This window comes from Kogia breviceps, chromosome 18, assembly GCF_026419965.1.
Source record: "Kogia breviceps isolate mKogBre1 chromosome 18, mKogBre1 haplotype 1, whole genome shotgun sequence".
Classification (NCBI taxonomy): domain Eukaryota; kingdom Metazoa; phylum Chordata; class Mammalia; order Artiodactyla; family Physeteridae; genus Kogia; species Kogia breviceps.
The window spans coordinates 4,604,296-4,627,136 of NC_081327.1; the positions used below are offsets into that span (position 1 = coordinate 4,604,296).

The 22,841-nt window shown below is 48.2% G+C and overlaps 1 protein-coding gene and 1 pseudogene across 2 annotated transcripts in view; both read left to right on the top strand.

Annotated features, from left to right (window-relative positions):
• LOC131744519 (zinc finger protein 677-like) overlaps positions 1 to 22,841 on the top strand; it is a 126,661-nt gene that overhangs the window by 35,911 nt on the left and 67,909 nt on the right. The gene's annotated exons all lie outside the window — the stretch shown is intronic.
• LOC136793057 (zinc finger protein 415-like) lies at positions 7,737 to 8,752 on the top strand (annotated as a pseudogene).

Consider the following 22,841-nt stretch of genomic DNA (forward strand, 5'->3'; position numbering starts at 1 on the left):
AAACTAGGACATGAATCATCATGTTCATTACGTTCAGGGTGCCCTTCTGTTCACAGTGGGTTACAGGACAGAATGCTCTACCAACTGACCTGCACAAGAGCAGGCAAGACATTAAGGCATTGGGCTTTTCATGGGAGGAGAGTGACAGGTTATCAGGGACTGATTATGTGGTAGGAGCAATGCACAGGAAAAGTTGGTCACTTTCTCCACTGGATGGCAATAACTGTTGTATGTATGATTAAGGAAAAGTTGGTCTTATTTTTGGAAATTGAAGAGCAATTATTTTGAGCCTTAAATTTAATCAGAACCAGAATAATATGTGTTTGTGTATGATTCACATTTAACTGCTGGCATTATCATTTGCTACTGTTGTATTCATAGAATTACATTCTGAATGTATCATGGGTCTCCTGTTTTAATTAATAACATATAATCACTTTTGTCATAACCTTGGATGAATCACGTGTATCCCATCAACAGTTTTATCTCATCTCGGTGCTTTATAACAGCAGGTAAGAATGCACCATTAGGCTCTCAGGTTTGAAAGAATCTATAACAATTTCTTTCCAATATGGAATGAAACAACATACAATCTGGGGGTTACATACTCATAATTTGTACTCTCTACACTCTATTCCAAAATATTCAGATAGCTATAATGCAAATCCCATAGCAGTGCATTTCAGACTGACTTCCATTCATGTGCAAAAATTGAATCAAATTTAAATAAATTTAAAGATCTAATTGGTTTTATTGAATGATTGATACATTGGGCAGCATTCCACCTAGGAAATAAAGAGGTGCTCCAAGGAGCTGTAAAAAGTGGGAAAGCACATGATGTTGAGCATATTTTCATGTGTATTTTGAATTTGTATCTATGGTAGATTTTTGGTTTGTGCTTTCTATGAGTCTTGATATGGATATGGGACTCTCAGCACTTCCTGAACTTGGGTGACTGTTTCCTTTCGCAGGTTAGGGCGGTTTTCAGCTATTATCTCTGCAAATGTTTTCTAAGGCCCTTCCTCTCTTCTCCTTCTGGGACCTGTATAATACAAATATTAGTGCACTTGTTGTTGTCTCAGACGTCTCTTCAAATGGTCCTCCTTTTATTCTTTTTTTCTCTTCAGCAGTGGTGATTTCCACTACTCTGTCTTCCAGCTCACTGATCCATTCTTCTGCCTCATTTAGCCTGTTATTGATTCTTTGTAGTGTATTTTTCATTTCAGTTACTGTATTCTCCAATTCTGTTTGGTTGTTGTTTATATTTTCAAAGTCTTTGTCAAATACTTCTCATTTCTCAGGCTGTGCATCCATTCTCCTCCCGAGTTCTTTTTGATCATTACTCTGAACATTTTTTCGGCCAGATTTCCTATCTCCACATCACTTAGTTCTTCTTCTGGGGTTTTTGTCTTATTCCTCCACCTGAAACATATTCCTCGGGTACCTCATTTTGTCTAAATTGCTATTTATATTTTTATGTATGTGGTAGGTTAGTTACATTTCTCAACGTTGGAAAAGTGGCCCTCTGTAGGAGGTGTCCTATGCGTCCCTCTCATCACCCAAGGTCAGAGGCCAGCTGGCCCTGGGGTAGTGTCTGGCCTGTATTTGTGGATTCAGTTTGCAGGCTGTGGGACTGTAGTTTTCTTGCTTCTGGTGTCTGCACCCTGGTGGGTGAGGCTGGTCTAGAGGCTGTTCCTTGCCTACTGTTGGTTGGACCTGGGTCTTGGCCCTTTGGCAGGCCGGGGTATGTCTAAGGGCATGTAGAGAGGTGGCAATGGGCTCAGGAAGCCTTTAGGCAGCCCATTGGCTAATTGGTGGGGCTGTATCCCCTGCCAGTTTGTTGTTTTGCCTGAGGCGCCCCAGCGCCAGACCTATAGGTTCTTGGGTGGGGCGAGGTCTTGGTGCCAAGAAGTCAGCCTCCAGGAGAGCTCGTGCAGATGAATGCTCCCCGATGTTACTGCCATCATTGTCTATGTCCCCAGGGTGAGCCAACGCCTCCCCCCATCTTCCCAGGAGATCCTCCAAGATCAGCAGGCAGGGGCAGTTCTTGCCCAGGCTTCTGTCAGATTATTGCTTTTGCATCACTGTGTATGTGAGATTTCTTGTGTGTGTCAAGAGTGAAATCTTTATTTTCCCCATTACTCTGAGCTCCTGCAATCAAGCCCCACTGGCCTTCAGAGGTAAATGTTCTGGGGGCTCCTCATCCCAGTTCTGGACCTCTGGGCTAGGGGGCGTGATATGGGGCTCACACCTCTCACTCCTGTGTGAGAACCTCTGTAATATAACTATTCTCTAGTTTTTGGGTCACCTACCCAGGGGATATGGGGTTTGAGTATATCATGAGTCTGCCCTTCCTACCCATCTCATTGTGGTTCCTTCTTTATGTCTTTACTTGTTAAAGACCTTTCCTGGTAGGTTCCAGTCTTTCATCAATGGTTGTACTGCAGTTAGTTGTGATTTTGGTGTGCTCGTGAGAAGGGGTGAGCTTAGGATCCTTCTACTTCGCCATCTTGGCTGCTATCACAGAAGAGTTTTTTCCTGAAGTCTCTGTCTGCCTTTATGACAGTACTACACTGTTTCAATTAGTGTAGGTTTGGAATAAGTTTCGAAACAAGGAAGTGTGAGACTGTTCTTTTCAAACTTGTTTTTACTATTCATTGTCTCTTGACATTCCACAGGAATCACAGAATGGATTTATCTGTTTTCTCAGGAAAACCCTATTGGGATTTCACTAGGGAATGAATGATTTGAATCTGTTAATCACTTTGGATAGTATTGACATGTTGACAATATTGACTTTCAATCCATGAACATGGGATATGTTTCCATTTATTTTTGTCTTCTGTAAAATTTTCAGCAGTCTATAGTTTGCAGTGTACAAATCTTTCCCTTCTTTTATAATGTCATGTCTAAATATTTTTTGATTCTCTTATAAATGGAATTGTTTTCTCAATTTCTGTTTTGATCATTTCTAATTTGTAGAAACCCAGTTGAGTTTTGCATGATGATTTTAAATCTTATAAGGTTTTTGAACTCTTTCATTATTTCTAGAAGGTTTTTTTTTTTTTTTTAATTTCAGAATCTTCAGGGTTTTCTACCTATTAGATCATGTTACCTGTGTAGAGAGATGATTTTGCTTCCTGTTGCTATTGGGATATCTATTATCTCATTTTATGCCTATGTGTTCTTGGTAGGACTTCCAAGTATATGTTTTTAGAAATAGCAAGTATGCTTGTCTTTTTCCTGATCGTTGAGGAAAAGCTTCCATTCTTTCACCATTGAGGATGGTGAAAGCTCTGAAGAAACACTGCGTGGAAGGACAGTTTTCAGCATACTCTTATACCTGTGTATAAGATTTTAAAGGCAAAAAGAGGGAGGGGAGGGGAGTGTCTGTGATCCCAGCTTTCCTATAAGATCTCAGCTGTGCACTCTTTGGCACCACATTGTGACTTCCTTTGTGATTATTCTGTACGTTCCTGCAAAACAAGTTTCTAAATCACGGTCTTGTGATTCTTTAACTTCTTTCAGGAAGAGAGTAAAAGCAATAGTTGTGACGTTTTATTATTTACCTAGAGCCAAATGTGATGTATTAAGAATTCCAGTTCTCAATTGACCCTCTGGGTGTCATCAATTTTTAAGGCTTCTTGGGGCAACTTGTTGAAGCCAGTTTGGGGTTATAAATCAAGGTGTCAGTTTCAGCTACCAGTCGTGGAAAAGATACATGTTTGGCTTGCTTCTGCATTCCCTCCTTCCCCTAATTGGTAACTGCTTGAATCTGCTCTTTGGATCTCAAGGAAGGTCTAAGAAACTAAAGCCTTCTTCTATAAACAGGAAACAGGGGACACAGAAAGGTTTTTGTAACCTGGAAGGCCCCCCAGGTTCCCTTTGATATCATTCCTGACTGACATTCATCAGTCTTGAGGGGAACAGGTATTGGATAAGAATGGGAAAATGTTGGACAGACAAGTTAATCAAACTCGACAGAATAACTCAGATTTAGGGGGACTCAATTTCAAAATCATGGTCTCTTTCTCTTCTTTACTATTGATTTGATTTTTTTGTATCTCTGGGTACAGAAGAAACTCACCCATCGCCTATGATCGATCGCCCTTTTTTGGTTTTTCCTTCTGGTTTCTGCCAAGAACATTCTTGCACAATCTCCTGGAATATTATGTTTTTCTTTTGTTTTTTGCTTCATTGGGTCTTTGCTGCTGTACACAGGCTTTCTCCAGTTGCGGCAAGCGGGGGTTAGTGTTCATTGCAGTGCGTGGGCTTCTCATTGAGGTGGCTTCTCGTTGTGGAGCATGGGCTCTAGGCGTGCGGGCTCAGTAGTTGTGGCTCCGTGGCATGTGGGATCTTCCCAGACCAGCGATGGAACCCGTGTCCTCTGCATTGGCAGGCGTATTCTTAACCACTGTGCAAAAATCCTGTATGTTTTTCTTGGATATAAACATGACAGTGGAACTTGTGGTACTTGTGGTATAGTCAGTATGACACATTATAGAGCACATTTGTAATCCTGCTTTCTCCCTACAACATCACACTCTCTCCCTTTTTATTTATTTATTTTATTTTTATTTTTATTTTTTTGTGTGTGGTATGCGGACCTCACTGTTGTGGCCTCTCCCGTTGCGGAGCACAGGCTCCGGACGCGCAGGCTCAGCGGCCATGGCTCACGGGCCCAGCCGCTCCGCGGCATGTGGGATCTTCCCAGACCGGGGCACGAACCCGTGTCCCCTGCATCAGCAGGCGGATTCTCAACCACTGCGCCACCAGGGAAGCCCGCTCTCCCTTTTTAGATCTTTTTCATTTCTGCATCATATCCATAGTATAATTTCCATAGTTAAAAATGGGATGGTATCATGTTAATTCCTAAACCAATTCTTGTTTTCTTTTAAAATTAGTTTTTAGTTGCCATCGTACACTTATTTTCACACAGGTATGCAGTCACAAGCTGTGCTCCCACATGTGCATACACCCTGTGCTCTGCTCGTGCCCTCTTTCATTCCTGATCACTCCTCAAATGGAACCTCCATGTGAATGCAAACAGTTATTTGTTTGCATATTTAATTTGTTCTGTTGATCACCCCCATTTCCAGAGCACTTTTTCACCCATGCCTCCGCGTTCCACGTTACTCACATTATAGAAATGATCCCTCTTTATCCATTGAACAACTTTATCCAGACAGCTGTGCAGCCGTGATGACTCAGAAACCACTTCCAGGAGGGATGGCTGAATAGCTTAGTTACACAGCTCACTTCTTCTCGCATCTCCCTTGACGTTTTCTGTCTAAACTCCTGGTATTCGTTGTTTTATTTTGTAATCTGTCCTGTTTAAGAATAAGTTTTGGCTGATGGCCGGTCACATTGAAGTTTTCTCAGTCTGTAGGTCCTGGTTCTTGTACCACTTTGTGTGTTGGTTGGGTTAATGTACATAAACCTGTGCATCTCCTACCCTGATTTGAAAAATCGTGTTAATTTACCTCAAGCCTTTTAAAACAATTTAGTGCTGTTAGATGGCTTAGAATATTGCTTGTTTTGTAGTAAATACTCAAAGTTACTTTTTTAGAAGAAGGTGTGTTAGTATTCTGTCATGGTTTTCATGATACACCTTTGTCTGCATTATATCCTGTTTGCTTTTCGTTTGTACTTCGTTCTCAACATTGTATCTGATCCCAGTTAATGAATATAGAATGTGCTGTTTATTCCATATATTTTGGTAACCATTAAGCTAGATAATTAAGGGTACTGCATAGGTAGGGATTGCTCTACTTACTGGCTGTTAGAGAACTGGAGAAAATTAATACTTTATGTATTGATTTATAAGTGGAATTTACAGATGATGGTCTTTCAGCGTATCTTATGCAAAACAACTGACACATACTACTTGTTAAAGTTATAAAATGCCTTTTCCTTACGGGTACGTAGTTTTACGGCAGATACTTAGAAAACTATATTGTTTTCTTAAAAATTGTTTTAACAAATTCTTCATTTCTCTATATTTGTTTTACAATTCTAAACAGCCAGTTAGATTGGATAAGCTTGTTTTGGCTTACTTAGCATTACAATTTATGTCATCTTTTTTTTTCTTTAACATCTTTATTGGAATATAACTGCTTTACAGTGTTGTTAGTTTCTGCTGTATAACATAGTGAATCAGCTATACATATACATATGTCCCTATATCTCCTCCCTCTTGCATCTCCCTCCCATCCTCCCTGTCCCACCCCTCTAGGTGGTCACAAAGCACCGAGCTGATCTCCCTGTGCTATGCAGCCGCTTCCCACTAGCTATCTATTTTACATTTGGTAGTGTATGTATGTCAGTGCTGCTCTCACTTCATCCTAGCTTACCCTTCCCCCTCCCCATATCCTCAAGTCCATTCTCCACATCTGTGGCTTTATTCCTGTCCTGCCCCTAGGTTCATGAGAACTTTTTTTTTTTTTTTAGATTCCATATATATGTGTTAGCATACGGTATTTGTTCTTCTCTTTCTGACTTACTTCACTCTGTATGACAGACTCTAGGTCCATCCACCTCACTACAGATAACTGTTTCGTTTCTTTTTATGGCTGAGTAATAGTCCATTGTATATATGTGCCACATCTTCTTTATCGTATGTCATCTGTTCTTTTGCATTTATTTATTTACAGTAAGTATTCAGAATACACCTATAGTATAATATATATTTTCTTCTCAATTATGAGGCAACAGTCTGTTTAGTGTTAATTGGTATGTAAATATCATTCTTTTAATTCATGTTCCCAGTGATTAAAATGTCATCACAGTGTTTCTCAACTGTAGATCGCATTCATTCAAAAGACATGCAGTCAAATAGCGAGTGTTCTGGATAATGAAGCAGGTGGAACAGAGGTCGAATCCGCAGAGCTGAGGGCCTCATGAGTGTGTGCTGATGGGGCCCTGGGACCTGGCGCGGGTGTGTGCAGCCAAAGCCTGTGGTCACTGGCGCGGGAACCTGGAGACCCATTCCTTCCAGCGCTCAGCCCACCACATCCGCAGGAGAGCAGGCTGGGGACTCCTAGCCCACCTGGCCGGCAGAGGCCAGCCTGTGGCTGTTCCCCCCAGAAGAAGGGTGCCCAGCCTTGGGGTCAGTGCCCCACCGGACACAAGTGCCCGCTCTACCACCAGTCCCTAAGGACACCTTCTGTGGGTTCAGCTGTTCTGCAAGGGGAACAGAGCACCAGGCACACAGCAGGCATCCCGTAGCTGCTCACCACGAGGGCGGCCTTCCTTGACGACAGGACAGGTGACCAGCGGGGGCTCCCCGTGCTCACGGGCCACCGCCCACAGCCTTGCGGAGGACACCATGGGTTTTCTCTCCTCACTTCCCAATTCTCACTCTTTTCCGTGGACGTCCCTCCTGTGGAAACCTGCCAGTTCTCCTGCTTTTAACCCTCTGCCTGTAGAGATGGAGAGGCATCAGTGATTGACCAGCTTGAACTCCCTGAACTGGGATTCTGCGAAAAACGTGTTTCCGTAACTAGGTCGACTCCGAGACGGCTTAGTGCAAGTCAGCGATGGAACGTTCAACTTGATAAAGCTGCAGGTCGGAAGGGCACCGACAGGAAAATCTTCATGTTAATCTTCCTCCCAACTCTTTAAACTGGTAATAATGACAGAACTGTTCCTATAATCATTTTCACCTCAGGGAAGTCCAGGAAAATACACATGATTTTGAGTGTCACTAGATAGATGATGAAAGAAATTACAAAGGAATGTCTGTGATCCATAATGGAACTCTCACTGATGGAAGAGATCCATATGGTAGAAGGGATGCAGGAATCAAGCCCATTGGAAATAGGCTTGGATTTAACATTTTTGATAAACTGCAGATATTTCTTACCGATGGGATAATATCTGAATGTCATGGAGTTGAGAGGTCTATCAACAGTGGTTCCTCATTTACTCCACTTCAAAGAATTCCTCCTAGTGTCCAAACCAACGTTTCAAATACATATGGCAATTATTTCATGCCTCCTTCAGTGATGACACAAGACTACGTCGAAAGACCTTACAAATGTAATGAGTGTAGGAAAACCTTTCTTAAGGACTTACTCCTCACTGGACATCAGATAATCCGTACAAGAGAGAAATTATATAAATGTGATGTATGTGACAAATTCTTTGTTCGAAATTTACAGCTTGTACATCATCAGAAAATTCACGGAGAGCCATGGTACAAGTATAACGTGTGGCAAAACCTTTAATGATAGCGCCACTCTTGGAAGACATCAGATAATCCAGCCAGGAGCCAAATTATATAAATGTGATGTATGTGACAAATTCTTTGTTCGAAATTTACAGCTTGTACATCATCAGAAAATTCACGGAGAGCCATGGTACAAGTATAACGTGTGGCAAAACCTTTAATGATAGCGCCACTCTTGGAAGACATCAGATAATCCACCCAGGAGCCAAATTATATAAATGTGATGTATGTGGTAAAAATCTTTGGTTAAAACTCACAGCTTGGAATATTCATGCTGGAAAGAGAAGTTACAAATTTAATGACAGCTCAAACGTCAGTAGACATCAGAAAATTCAGACAGGAAAGAAATTATATAAATGTGATGTATGTGGCAGAGCCTTTAGCTGAAATTCATACCTTGCCAATCAACGGGGAGTTCATACCGGACAGAAACCGTACAAATGTAATGAGTGTGGCAGATTCTTCAGTGTGCCTTCTAGCCTAACGTAGCATCAGAGGATTCATACTAGTGAGACCCCTTAAAAATACAATGAAGTGGGCGATGCTTTTAGCATGGCTTGATAGCTTAGGCTTCATGAGAAAATTTATGCTGGATAGAAGCCAGATAAATCTATTTTAGTATAGTCAGGCCTTTAGAAGATGAATTCATTCTGGAAAGAATCCTCACAAATGCCATGAATGTGAAAAACCTATTCTCGTGGATCACATCTCACCAATAATCAGGAACTCCACACCCATCAGAGCGTTACAGAGGCACTGAATTTAGATATGAAAAACTGTAAAGGTTCTGGCTGACGCTGTCTTCCTTCAGAGTTTCCTCTGACACAGACCCAGAATACGGACAGGCTCTCAGTTTAGTCAGGGAATGAGTGACTTGAGGCTGGGAGTCCTTGTAAGTCTCAGTCTCAGCTGCCTTCACCCACCTCCCCCCCCCCCCACCCCAGGGTGGAGACTGCCAGGGTCTCCATCTGGAATCCTGGGGTGCTTCCCAGGGCCCCTTCTTCTTGGCAGGTCCTGAAGCCCAGTTTTTGTCTCCTGAGCACCATGAGGTTACTGCAACTCAGCTGCTCAGCCAGTTTCTACAGAGTGTGGGGCTCATTTTCTGCGCCTTCCTTTTCTTGGGGAGCTTGGTCCCTAAAGCCCAGGTTGGCTTGTCAGGCCTGCACTCGAATTTTTGTCTTCCCAGCCCCATGGAGCTGTCCAGTGCCGCCAGCCGCGGCGGGTCCTCAAAGTGCAGCAACGATCGACGAGAGGGGGTAGGGAACTGAACGCACCAAGGTGTGGGATCAGAAGGGCACAAGCAACTGACGGTTGCATATATATATATATGCAACCATATATATCCCCCTAAAGCAGGGACTTTGCACAGTCATTGTAAAGCAGGGGCTCCGCGTAGACGCTGTAAAGCGGGGGCTCCGCGTACTCGCTGTAAAGCGGGGGTTCCGCGTAGACGCTGTAAAGCGGGGGCTCCGCGTAGACGCTGTAAGGCGGGGGTTCCGCGTAGACGCTGTAAAGCAGGGGCTCGGGCTCCGCGTGGACGCTGTAAAGCGGGGGCTCCGCGTACACGCTGTAAAGCGGGGGTTCCGCGTAGACGCTGTAAAGCGGGGGCTCGGGCTCCGCGTGGACGCCGTAAAGCGGGGGCTCCGCGTGGACGCCGTAAAGCGGGGGCTCCGCGTACACGCTGTAAAGCGGGGGTTCCGCGTACACGCTGTAAAGCGGGGGCTCGGGCTCCGCGTAGACGCTGTAAAGCAGGGGCTCCGCGTAGACGCTGTAAAGCGGGGGCTCCGCGTAGTCGCTGTAAAGCAGGGGCTCGGGCTCTGCGTAGACGCTGTAAAGCAGGGGCTCCGCGTAGACGCTGTGAAGCAGGGGCTCGGGCTCCGCGTAGACGCTGTAAAGCGGGGGCTCCGCGTACACGCTGTAAAGCGGGGGCTCGGGCTCCGCGTAGTCGCTGTAAAGCGGGGGTTCCGCGGGCTCTGTGTAGTCGCCGTAAAGCGGGGGCTCCGCGTGGACGCTGTAAAGCAGGGGCTCTGCGTAGACATTGTAAAGCAAGGACTTTGCATAGATATTTTTCTATAGAACTGGGCTTTCGTCTCGGCTAGTCGCCATCATACCTGCATCAGCGGGTTTATTGCTTGTTCCACAAAGGCACCAACTTCCCCTCCAGGGCTGCTTTTCCTAGCTTTAGGGAACAACCAGGGACTCCCAGTAACTGAGCAGGTCTCTGGAGCGATCTGGCCAAAGGCCATCCCCTTTTTTACGTTCACACCATAAAGTCCAGGATGCATACCAAGGAGAGCACAGTCGGGCCCTGAGGTTTATGAGGGTCTTGATGGCGCCTTCCTCAGAGGGCAATGCTCGCCGCAGTCCAGAGCTCTGTTGGCCAGTGCTCTCTGCTTGACTTTTTACTGCATTTTCTTCCCACAGTCAGATGCCCCGAGTGAAGGAGCGGCCCTCGCAGCCTCCCGCTCCCTCACTGGGTTTCCCTTTTGTTTGGAATCTTGTACCCTTCGGTTGCAGATGCCTCAGTACCTCTTTGACGTCTTCAGACATCCTTTAAAAACATATTTAGCTTTTCTAGTTCTTGGTGGGCTGACCTACAGGCTGCTCACGTATATAGAACTAGAAGTGGGGAGAAACTGTTCCCTCCTTCTGCAGCAATACATAATAGCCACCGTAAATATACTGATCATCTTTATCTGATATGGGAGAAGGCAAGAACTACTGGTCTTTGCTTAGCCCCCACGCTTTCGTTTCTAATCAGAATCCCGTTTGCCCACGCTCGGCCACTTGAACTTGGAAAGAGGACGGAGCAAGCGGCCCGCTCTGCCCAGAGACGGGACCTGCGCTCCGGCTCCTCTCGTGGCTGCTGTGCCGTGGTCCCAGGCCCGCAGCACCGGTCTCCCCTCGACCACCCCTTGCCCTGTGCCGGCCCAGGGCGGTGGCTGAGGAGGGAGGAGGGGTTACGCGACCTTTATTCTGGGAACTCATCCCATGTGGGTTTTCTCTTTAAGTGCTTAAAAAAATGACTGCTTTTAGTCTTCCCTCCAATTTCATTTTAAAGGTGAAAATGATTTTATTCTTGAAGTTGGGTGCAGTGATTTTAGTCTTTTGAGATCTGAAAAAGACATCTCAGAGAACTCCAGTGTATAAAGCCGAGAAAAGGGAATGTGTTCAGGTTGAATTGTGGGCGGGACCGCAAGTTGTGCCTCTGTGTCTCCCAGAGTCTGCGAATTCCTGAGACGGGTGGATACAGGCCTCCAGACACCCGAAGGACTAAGGTCCTAAAATCACAACTCCGTCTGCCTGTGTCAGGAGTGTTGGTTGTCGCAGCAGAGGTTTGGGTGGAGCCAGGAGCAGGGTAGCCTTTGCCGGGGGATCGGAGGGCAAGGAGGGTGGAAGCGCAGCCCAGCCGGGAGGGTGAGAGGGGGCGGGGGAGGACGTGGGGACAGAGGGAGGGGTGGCACCTGGCGGGGTCTGAGGGGCCGTGGCTGTCACAGCTCGGGGCAGGGACGCTCCTCAACGTCTCCGCAGCACCCACGGCACAGCCGAGGTTGAGAGGCTCTGGTGTGAAGAATCCCCAGCCTGTCACAAGGACCGCTGAGTTCACAGCGGGGTCCAACACTCACTCCACTGTGGGTTCATTTTCAGTGCCCGCAACAAGGTTGGATCCAGCACTTCCTGAGCTTGAGTCAATAGGCAGAATTGACCTCAGAATCAGTGAGGTAAAATTAGCCTAGTGACTCCTCCCTCACCCAGGGTGGATTCTAGGGATGCCCTTGTGTTTAGGTGGGGCCCTTCCAGTAGCCTCACTGGCCGCATTTTTAGTTAGGAGGAGGTGGCAAAATCCCTCTTAGAAGACGATGCTTATTTCTAGTGGTTTTGGTTTCTGAAACAGTTAATACTCTTCCGTGGCACTTTGAAACAGTATCCTTTCAAAGTACTGTGGGGGGGGGGGCATGCCCTCTTCGGCACACGCTCACCCTGCTGTCTTTTTTGGAATCACCCGCCCGCTTCCTGTCTCTGCACTGTTGACGACGGTCAGCCTGAGCCCAGCCCGCCCAGCCCTCCCGTCTCCATGGAGCCCCCTGTGACCGGTCGGTTCCGGTTCCGGGCTCCCGGGAGACAGTGGCGGAGGCGGAGCTATCGCGCCATTTCTTCTGGAGAAGCAGCAGCTGTGATGGTGGTGGTGTGATAGTGGCCATGTTACCAAAACTTAAGTCCCTGTGCCTGACGCACAGTGAGGCCAAACAATACCAAACGTCGGGGTTTGGAACACAGAAAGGTTTGCCGTAGGCCCAAGCAAGGAGAGGGGTGGCTCATGCCCTAAAAACCCCAAACTCCCTGAAAGCTTCCAGCAAAGCCCTCTTCTAGGAACGGTGAGGGTTGTGGCAGATCCTTTGTACTTGAGGTCAGGTCATGGTCAGGTAAAGATGTTCCTGTAAACCTCCACCAGACAAATGTTACTCTCTGTCCTGACAAGAAAGGGGAAGGCGCCAAGGCACAACTTTCACCCTCCGAGGTTCACCCTCCGAGGTCCAGGCCCGGCTAAGAGGAGGGGGGCCCGTTACCCTGCGCCGGAGCATTCGTCCAGGACCAGGTTTGGGTCCTCAGGCCAGGTCCCCAGACCCAGGCCAGGTCCCCAGACCCTGCCCAGCTGTGATCGCTGAGAGAGCCAGGCACCCAGGACCCAGCTGGCTCTCCGGCTCCTCTGGCCGCCTAACGGCAAGGGGCCAGGTCCCGCAGACAGCGGCCCACGCAGACTGCCGCTGCCATTAGGTCGCAGAGGCGGGGATGGGGGAGAGGGTCACCGCTGCCTCCGGGCCCGGGCAGTGGGCCGCCTTGGCGAGGGCTCTGGATCCCCGCAAGACACACCCCCAGCCCGTTCCCTCGGCCTCCCAGCTCACCTGCCGGCCCAAGGAGAAGGGGAGGGGAGAAGGCCGGGATCCCTCTCTCACTTCTCTTTCCGCCTGACGACCACCACCCCGCGGACATTTAGCCGAATGGGTCCACTAAATGTCACTCGTTGACGGTTGGTCGCTTGAGGGAGGGGCTCGCTGTGGCGCCGACCAATGGCTGAACGGGAGCTCTAAGGCCACTCCAACCATCCCTTCAGTGGTCTCCTGGTAACCGTTGCCTGGTAACGGGGGTGGGGGGGCACAGCGTGCGCCAAGGGCCGTGTGCTAAGGGCTGCGCGCTGCTGGGCTCTATTACAGTGTGATCCTCTCCAGGTCTCCACCTGCACCACTCTGCGTTTCCATTTCATTCTGTTTATCGGTCTCCCTGTTGCTTTCTACGTCTCTGTCTTTTTGTTCCCCTCTAGTCTCCTGCTGTTTCCCCCCTCCTCTTTTCTCACTCCTGTCCTGCCCCACTCTGCAACTTGTGTCCCCTATTGATGCTTTCTCCCCGACCTTTCTGATGACCTACATCTCTATGCATTTCTGCCTCTTTCTTCCCCCACCTGCTCCCTCTCTGCCCTCTGGTTACACCCCTCTGTCCCTGTTATTCTCCCTGCTCACTCTCCAGCACCCCCTGGTGGCTGTGCTTCCTTCCTGCTCTCTGTCTTCCTCTGCTCTCTTTTCTCCTCTTCTTTTCCTCTCCCAGCATCAAGTTGCTCTGTAGGACATGGGTTCAACTCTTTTATCCCCTCCCCCGACTCTCCATGGGAGATGCCTCAGCACCGTTGACGATGCTGTTACCGTTGATCAAGGGCTCCCCTCGTATTCTGCCTTAATCCCTTCATCTCCCTGGAGATCCCGATTTGCTATACACTCTATTTTACTCTGCTACTTTCACTGCTTTTTCTCTTTCATTCTTACCATCTCTTTGCAAGACACTCACCCATCCTCTACACCGTCCTCTGACCTCGCCCACTCTTCTTTTCTCCTCAGTTTTCTATTGCTCTCTCAGTCCCTCTCTGTGTCTCCTGATCGCCCTTGGCCACACAGTCAGAGGACGTGGGATGGAGTAGGATGCCTGCTTCCTGGGAAAACACTGATGAAATAAAAACTCACAGTTTAAGGCAAGACAGGAAAAATTTAAACGTAAAAATGTTCACTGCCCATTTTGGCCTCCTCCCTCCCCTCTGGTGTGCACTGTGTAAACGGGACCTCCCCAATGGCAGAAATATCTTCTCAGCCATGAGATCAATTTTTATCCCTCTGGCCGCAGCCATATAACATCCTCAATCCTCTAAAGGGTCACAGTGAGAGAGGAAGGAAGGCGGCAGGGCACAACCATTAAAAGAATGAAGAGGGGGACACAAGCATTGGGAAAAACAGGATATGACAAAAACTGATTAGAACCAACTAGGCCCAAAATGGCAGACGATTCGACTTGCAGTGGGCCTGGAGCCTCATTTCCCTCAGGGTAACATTAGCATACGCCAAACGACACGCCCACAGGCGCCAGGACGGTTCCCAGGCTGCCCGTAAAAGCCCCCAGAGTGGGCGGTGGCCCAATCCCCAGAAATCCTGCCCCTCCCCTAGACTAGTTAACTGTTCCTCCTACTCATTAGCATATGAGATTACCCAGCCAACCCCACATCCCAGGGCCGCTCTCAATTTCTGAGAAGGCCCGCGCTCTGCCTACGGAACGTGCATCTCTTTGAATCAACCTGCTTTCACTTCACCGTGGGTCGCTCTTGAAACCTCTCTTGCACGAAGCCAAGGACGCTCACTTGGCCGGGGGCTCACACACGTCCCGGGACACGCTGTGTCCTTCTCCTTCATCAGTAATGACTCGGCACTCACCTTGTATGTCTAGACATCTTCAGTGAACTTTATGTACGATAACTATATATCATTTACCTTAAAGATACCAATTGGGGCAGAACAGACTGTTGAACAGACCTGGGGAGATCCTGAGCCGCACTTAATAGTTCTTTTAAATACTTACTTATGACCTCATTCATGTTACTATGCTACTTGTGTTCTGCCTATTTTACTGCCTATTTTACAAGATTGTTTCTTGCATTACCAAGTGTGACCGAGCCTCTGGTAAAAATGACTAGGTGACTTGAGACAAGTGACCGTATATAGTCTTATAAGACCGATGATTTTAATAGTATAACTCTAAATATGGGAAGAAGCAACAGGAGAGAACCACTTCCTGGCCCGCAACAGACTGCTGAGACGCACCACGCAGAGGCCTTTGGCTGCTGTCGTGTTAGGGGCGGGGCGCGGGCGGGGCGCTGCCGGTGCAGTCTGCGGCAGTGGCCCTCGTGGCCAGTCTCCTCGGGCCGCAGTCCAGCCCGCTTGCCCACTCGCCCCCTCTGCCGGCGCGGTCACCAAGTCTGCAACTACCAGCCGCGCAGCACCCCTCCTCTGTGTAAAAGGAGCCCGAGATCCGACTGGGGGAAGATGGCTCGTGGAGACGCTGCTCCGCCGCCCTCTTTTCCGGGGAAAAAATCGCTCTGCCTTGCCCCAGCACCTCGCCTCAATTTACTGGCCTGTGGTGCGGCGAGCAGAACGGCCTGGGGCTCTGTGTCAGTTGTGGCGGAGCCGGCAGGGTCCTTGCTGCTTGTGGTCAGCCCTGGGTGGGGAATTTTCAGCAGCTGGGACCCCTTGTCCTCAGGGTCTTACCTTTAAAGTCCCCTGAAGCGGCACCGGCTGCCCCAGCACTTGGCAGCCGCAGCCAGGAAGCGACGTCTGGGAGCTCCGGACAGAGGGAATCCACGGGCCCCAGGCAGTAGGTATGTCTGATGTGTACAATTGGGAACTTACTACGCTCTCAATTTCGGCTTTTCCTGTAAGGGAAAAGCCAATGTGTTGTGCACGTGACTGGGGTACCCTGGTGGAGAGGGGAAGTTTTGTTGGAACTCCGTGAACCAGTTTGTTTGCTTTTGTTTTGCGTTCATTCACGGTGCAATCTGTTTGTACTTTCGGTATTGGAATTTGTGCCTTTCGTGTTTTGTTGCTCTTGAATTTATAAATATATGTGTCCCTAAGGAAGGCCCTTTGGGGCGTATCTTAAATGAATGGGAAAAATATAGCTGTGGGCCTAAGACTAACGAGATAGTCTGTTGTATAGTGTGTGGCCCCAGTGTATGTTAGGATCGGGAGAGCAGTGGGCCCTGAATGGCTCACTTCCATATGTAGGAGCATTTACGCTATTGCATCAGGAGGAAAAGAAGTCAGACAGCTGCCGCCTTACGGTACGGTGGTCGGAAAGGAAAACCAGGGGCAGATCTGTTCTACAAGAGGGAGAGGGAGAAAATGAGACTGAGAACGTGTTATTTCAAAACCCTGGCCAAGCAGGCTGCACCAGTGGTGGTTCTGACCGCCCCCATGCCACCGCCATATTCACTCCTTTCACCACCTCCTGTTTCCCCTACTTACGGGGACCGATTAGAAGTTTCTGTGTTAACCCCTGGGGCACAGGGACCTGGTTTGGTGTCACCATCTAAGATGCGACAGAGTATCCAGTTTGGACTGGGAGCCGCTTCTGGAGCAGGCAGTTTCCCTTGCACCGATACCCCGTAGGAGGCCTTAATGCAGATGGCCAAGCAGCTGGGTTTCTATGGACGCACAATCCATTCTCAGTTTCAGATTTAACTGGAAAAACCATAACCCTACGTACCGAGAGGACCCCCTGCACATGACTGGACTTTTCACTTCTCTCTTTGCCACTCACCATCCCTCTTGGGCGGACATCCACACCCTTACGAATATGATGCTTCCTGGGGACGGACGAAAGGAGGACGCTCATTGACAAGACGAGAGAGGAAGTGCACTAGCTCCATCTAGCGGACCCGGGTGGAGCTGCAGAAGCAAATCTGGCAGTTCCTCCTGAGCCTGACTGGGAACCTAATAACGGAGATAGGCCGCACCTAGAGCATTATGGGAAGTGTATCTCAGCGGGTCTTCGAAAGGGAGTAGCTAGGCAAAAGAGCGCAAACAAAATTCAAGAGATACACCAACACCCAATGAGGGTCCATCAGAGTTTCTAGAAAGAATTTATCAAGCTTATAGGCACTACACTGACACAGACCCTGAGGCCCCCCAAAGTCGAGAATGGTAAACATGACCTTCATTGGGCAAAGCGCCCCAGATATAAGAAGAAAATTACAAAAGTTAGACGGTGCATTTGGAATGAACCCTTCTCAAGCGGTAGATGTCGTTTTTAAAGTGCTCAACAACAGGGAACAACCAAAGGAGCAGGAAGATGCAAGACTTAGCACCACTTGTCTGGTGGCAGCACTGGATTCCCGGAAGGCGAGCAGCCTGGCGAGAGGTGAGCCCCGTTGGGGCGGGAACGGTGCGCTCACTGTAAGGAGGAAGGGCACCGGAAAAGACTGCGCTCAGCTCAGGAATACGCAGGAGAACAACGAAAGACAGGCGGGAGCCTCGCCTATGGTAGAGAGAGAGCAACGCTCTGAAGATGAATGAAGCGGCCCAGGGGCTCCCGTGGACTTGAGGTGTCCGATTCCAATCTCCCCACAGGAGCCCCAGGTAACTTTGACAGTGGGGTACAAGCTGATTGACTGTCTGATGGATACGGGTGCAGCACACTCGGTGGTAAACAGCACGGTGGCACAGAAGACACCTCCATCCAGCCCAGTCACAGGAGTTTCTGGAGAAGGACAAAATTGTTCTTTCATACAACCTCTAGCATGCCAATTAGGGGACCTCACCCTGAAACACAGCTTCTTATATATGCCGGTACGTCTAATCAGTCCCTCTTTTGTAAATTAAGCACTCAGGCAACTTTTTCGCCAGAACAGCCTGACATCAGGGTCCCACGGGAGCGCACTGTAAGCCTGAAGATGGCACTCATGGACGCCCCAGAAAAGGAGACTGAGCTCTCACCCGCTCCACCCCCATTCCCCCCGCTCCAGGTCTGAAAAGGTAAGGCAGGAGTGTGGGTCGATGGCACCCCAGGGAAGGCCAAAAATGCATGGCCAATACAAATCATGTTAAAAAGGGACTCGGGAGGGAACTCCCTGGTGGTCCACTGGTTAGGACTCGGCGCTTTCATTGCGGTAGCCCAGGTTCAATTCCTGGTCAGGGAACTAAGATCCCGATCCCGCAAACCACACAGCGTGGCAAAAAAAAAGGGGGGGGATGCGCTGGGACACCTAATCTAAAACAATGTCCTCTGAGCCAAGAGGCCCAAAAGGGAATTTAGCCAATTCTCAAAAAGGTCCCCATATAAAACCCCTATCCTCCTAGTCAAACAGCCAAACTCCACGGAGTATCTCTTTGTCCCAGAGCTGAGGGCTATGAATGAAAAATCCAAGCTTGCACCCTGTGGCACCTAATGCATCCACTCAGCTCACAACTACTCCAGGAGCACACGGCTGGTTCTGTTTTTGACTCGAAGGGTGCTTTCTTCCTGCATTCCTATTGCGGAAGAAGCACAGCAGCGGTTTGCTTTTGAATGGCAGGACCCAGAAAGACAGGTAGTCCAACAGTATTGCCGGACGGTGCTGCCTCAAGGATTTAAGGATTCCCCTACCTTGTTTGGGGAAATGTTGGCTATAGGGACCTCAGAGGCTTAATATTGGATGAAGGACTCTTCCTCCAGAATGTGGACCATTTGCTCATAGCGAGCCCTACAGAGGATAAGTGTCTACAAAATACCATCAGAACCCTGTGCTGTTTGGCCAACTGTGGATGTTAGGTCTCCCAGAAAAAGGCTCAAGTATGTAAGCAACAAGTCATGTGGCTAGGTTCTATCCTTTCCCAAGGGCAGCGGGGTCTTTTGCTTGATAGAAAACGGGCAGTTGCAGGCGTGGGAACACCCAAGAGTTGCAGACAACTGAGGGCGCTTCTGGGAATGGCAGGAGCCTATCGGATCTGGGTCCCGACTATAGGCTCAGAGTAAAGCCCCTCTATAAGGCTTTAAAGGGACATGATTTTGAGCCCCTTACTTGGACTAAAGAGTGCCAAACAGCCTTTGAAACAATAAAAACAACTGAAAGAAACATATGTCCATGAGAGACAAATCTTGGGGTGTTAATTCAAATTCTGGGGAATGTCCTTCGACCTGTTGCCTAATTCTCAAGACAACTAGACACACTGCTAAGGGATGGCCACCTTGCCTTGGAGCTGTAGCAGCTCCTTGCGACAGACTTCCGGGAAGCTGGCAGTTCACCCCGGGCAAGCCGCCCCTGTGTATGTCTCTCACCATGTCCTTTCTTCACTGGAACAAAAAGGGGGGCTACTGGCCGACTTCTGGGAGAATGGGAAAGTACTAGGCCATTCTTAGACCCAATGCAACGTTCCGGGTCACTTCAGCCCTAAAGCCAGCCACCCCTGCCCCCGACCGCTGGTGTCCTCTAGCAGACCGGGTTGAACAGACAGCTCCTGGCTGAGGCAGGTACAGAACTGTTCACACTTAGAAGCAGCAGCAGGGACCAAGGCAGTTGACGTGCTGGGTATGTGGTGGTAACCCTTGAAAGGATTGCTGAAGCAAAAGCCCTGCCCCCAGGAGCTCAGCTCAGAAGGCAGAAATCATTACTCTAGCAAGAGCCCTACTACGCCCTGAAGGCAAGCGAGTAAATATATAGACAGACTCCCGCCACACATTCTCCATGCTGCACGCTCACAGCGCGATCTGCAGAGAAAGGGGGCTCCTCACTTCAGACAACAAAGACGTAAACATGCTTCTGAAATCCTGTCGCTGTTAGGGGCAGTCCACAAGCCCTCACAAGTGGCCCAAATGCACGGCCCAGGCCACCGCAAGGGTGAGACTCGTATAACAAAAGGCAACCGGTTAGCTGACCAAGCTGCAAAGGAAGTAGCAAAGGCGGGCGATTACCAAGCCATCGTAGGGTCACTTCTCCCGCAGACTGACGTGTCAGAATACCAGCCGGAACATTCAGAAGAGGACAAGGAGAGGGCCGAAGAGTGGGGATCCACTCTTGATCACACCTCGCCTGGCTAGAAATGTAGTGCACGTGGAACTGACCTGATTTCTGAGGCATTCGCGGACACTACGCTGCAGCACCTCCGTAACAGTACCCACCACGGGAGAGATGCACCTTCGATGGATTCAAAAATATAGAATGGGGCCTGACCTACAAAGGGCCATCCAGGGAGTCACTGAAAATTGCATGATTTGTGCTAAAAAATAACCCAAATACCGCTGTCAGATCTCCCCAGATGGGGACCCAACGCAGGACTCCACGAGCCACCAAGGACTGGCAAATAGACTTAAGTTGATCGGGACAGAGTAAAGGGACACAGTAGGCGATTGAATAGTTAATCCCACTAGGGGACTGCAAGTAAAGAAAACAGCATGGGAGACCCCTGTAAGTTAATGATCACTCAAGAAAGCAGGTTCGCTTAACCACAAAACCATGCTATGGAAGCCTGAGACACGCGCCCCCCCCCCCCCAATAAAACAATGGTGGCATGAGACGCACATCTGCCCAGTGAGCTTGGTAACTTGATGATTCCTAGACGACGCTCCTCTGCGCACACTAAAAACAAGTAAATAAGGAAAAGGTGACATTACGCTGAAACCTGAGATGGTTTATCATATTTTAGTATATGTTACCACCTTTGTTCCTCACTTCCGTTGCTCCATGACAGTCCCCGTTTGGCCATGTAGGGACAAGAAACATCCCCCACCCGATGTGGAGGAGGAGCCGATGACGGAAGCCTGAGTGTCTACTCAAGGATGAGGAAGAAGGCGGTCCTCTCCCCCTCCCCACTTTTCCTTTGATCATAAAACAGGAGCCCCCTAAGTTCTCGGGGCGGCACCCTCTCACCCACCCGCAAGCCCCACACGTGTCCTAGTCTAATAAATCGCTTTGCCTCTCGCTGAAGAAGAAGCTCCTCAGAGCCCCCCCAAGACACATTTCAGTGGCTTCGGCTGGCGACCACAAAGGGGCGGTGGCAAGATGTAAGAAGGGGGGGGGATCCTAGAGGGGCCGTGGATGCCAGGAGGACTGGGGAGGACACTGCCCCAATGTGTGCCCCTTTTACGCGGCTGGTCAGCCCCGAATGCTTGAGGACTCTGATGAGAGATCTACGTACAGACCAGAGGAACAATGATACGGATGCTTAGAGACACGGAAGGACACGTACATTCTAGCTCTGTCCCTGTTATACTCAAGTCTGTAAACTTAACTGTTCCAAATGTTATCTATAAACTGATAAGTTTTGTTTTGCAATGCCTGTCTTACGAACAAGTTTTAAAATGAAACGGTGAGATCTCTGTCTGGACATATGTGTGTCTTACGCGGTCTCGTCTTTAGATAGTATTGCTAAGGTGAATTTGTAAATGAGCTCAATTTAATTGGCTAAGAAAAAGTGCTTACAAATTAAACATTTCTGAATATAAGAGAAACTAAGCTAAATGGGTTTCAGGTTCACATGACCTGAGAAATATTTAATATTAAATTAATATCTGGTATTAAAGTTTGTTGTTATTAAAATTTGTTAATTAATACGGACATGACTTTAGAGTCATTAACGTTAAGCACAGTATCTTTATTGTCCCTGGGTTTGCTGAAAGTCACTCAGTTCATACTATTTTTGTTGTAAAATCTGTCCGCAAGAAAATTAACCCCTCATTGTCAGACGTTTGCCATCCTGATGTACTTGTAGCAATGGCCACAGTCAGCTCCTAAATGAGAGAAATTAAACGGGCAAATAATAGCTGCAAATTGAACAGTCAGGGCTATGGGAAATCCAAGACAGCCACTTGGCTCTTCCTGGATCCCTGGCAAACCCCTTTTTTTTTTTTTTTTTTTTTTTTTTTTTTGCGGTACGCGGGCCTCTCACTGTTGTGGCCTCTCCCGTTGCGGAGCACAGGCTCCGGACGCGCAGGCCTAGCGGCCATGACTCACGGGCCCAGCCGCTCCGCGGCATGTGGGATCTTCCCGGACCAGGGCACGAACCCGTGTCTCCTGCATCGGCAGGCGGATTCTCAACCACTGCGCCACCAGGGAAGCCCAAACCCCATTTTTTATTTAATGGTTTAAACCCTTTCTTGGCTACAAGGCTGATGCCCTCACAGTGGAAAAAAGAATGGTTTAAAAACGTGTTTTTCACTTGGGTATAGTTTCTATAAATTTTAGTGATCAAGGCAACCACTTTACTGGACAAATTATAATACAAGCCTATGTTATTAATTAACCAGACTTATTTTACAAATTAATCTTAATTTGGCTGTATTTGGTTTAGAAAAAGAAAAAACTATGTTTTAACAGACATTAAATTTTAGTTTTGCTAACTGAGGTCGGTATCTACTGTCTTAAAACTCACTTTTGAAATAGCTCTTTGTTGCTATATTATCCTAAAGCTTAATTGAGTTAAGATATTCTAAGCTTGTTTCTGAAGCTGATCACTGTAATGTGTCTTTGGATGAAGATTAGATGCCCACAATCTATAACCAGGGGATTATACATACTAGAAAAAGCATCATTTAAAGGACTGTGTCCCTCCTAGATAAAAGGCCTCTGGACAGGTATTCTTAAGCACGTCATGCACAAGGGAACTGAAGGGAATCAACTTCCAGGACTTCAGGCACTTTCCCCCCAATTACTAGCAGTGCCCAGCGGAGGGGTGCCCTGATGTCGGTCTTCCCCTCCCTGCGACCCTTACAGGTGCCGACCCTTTATTTCCAATTTACAGTCAGACCAGTTCCCACTCATTGTTAA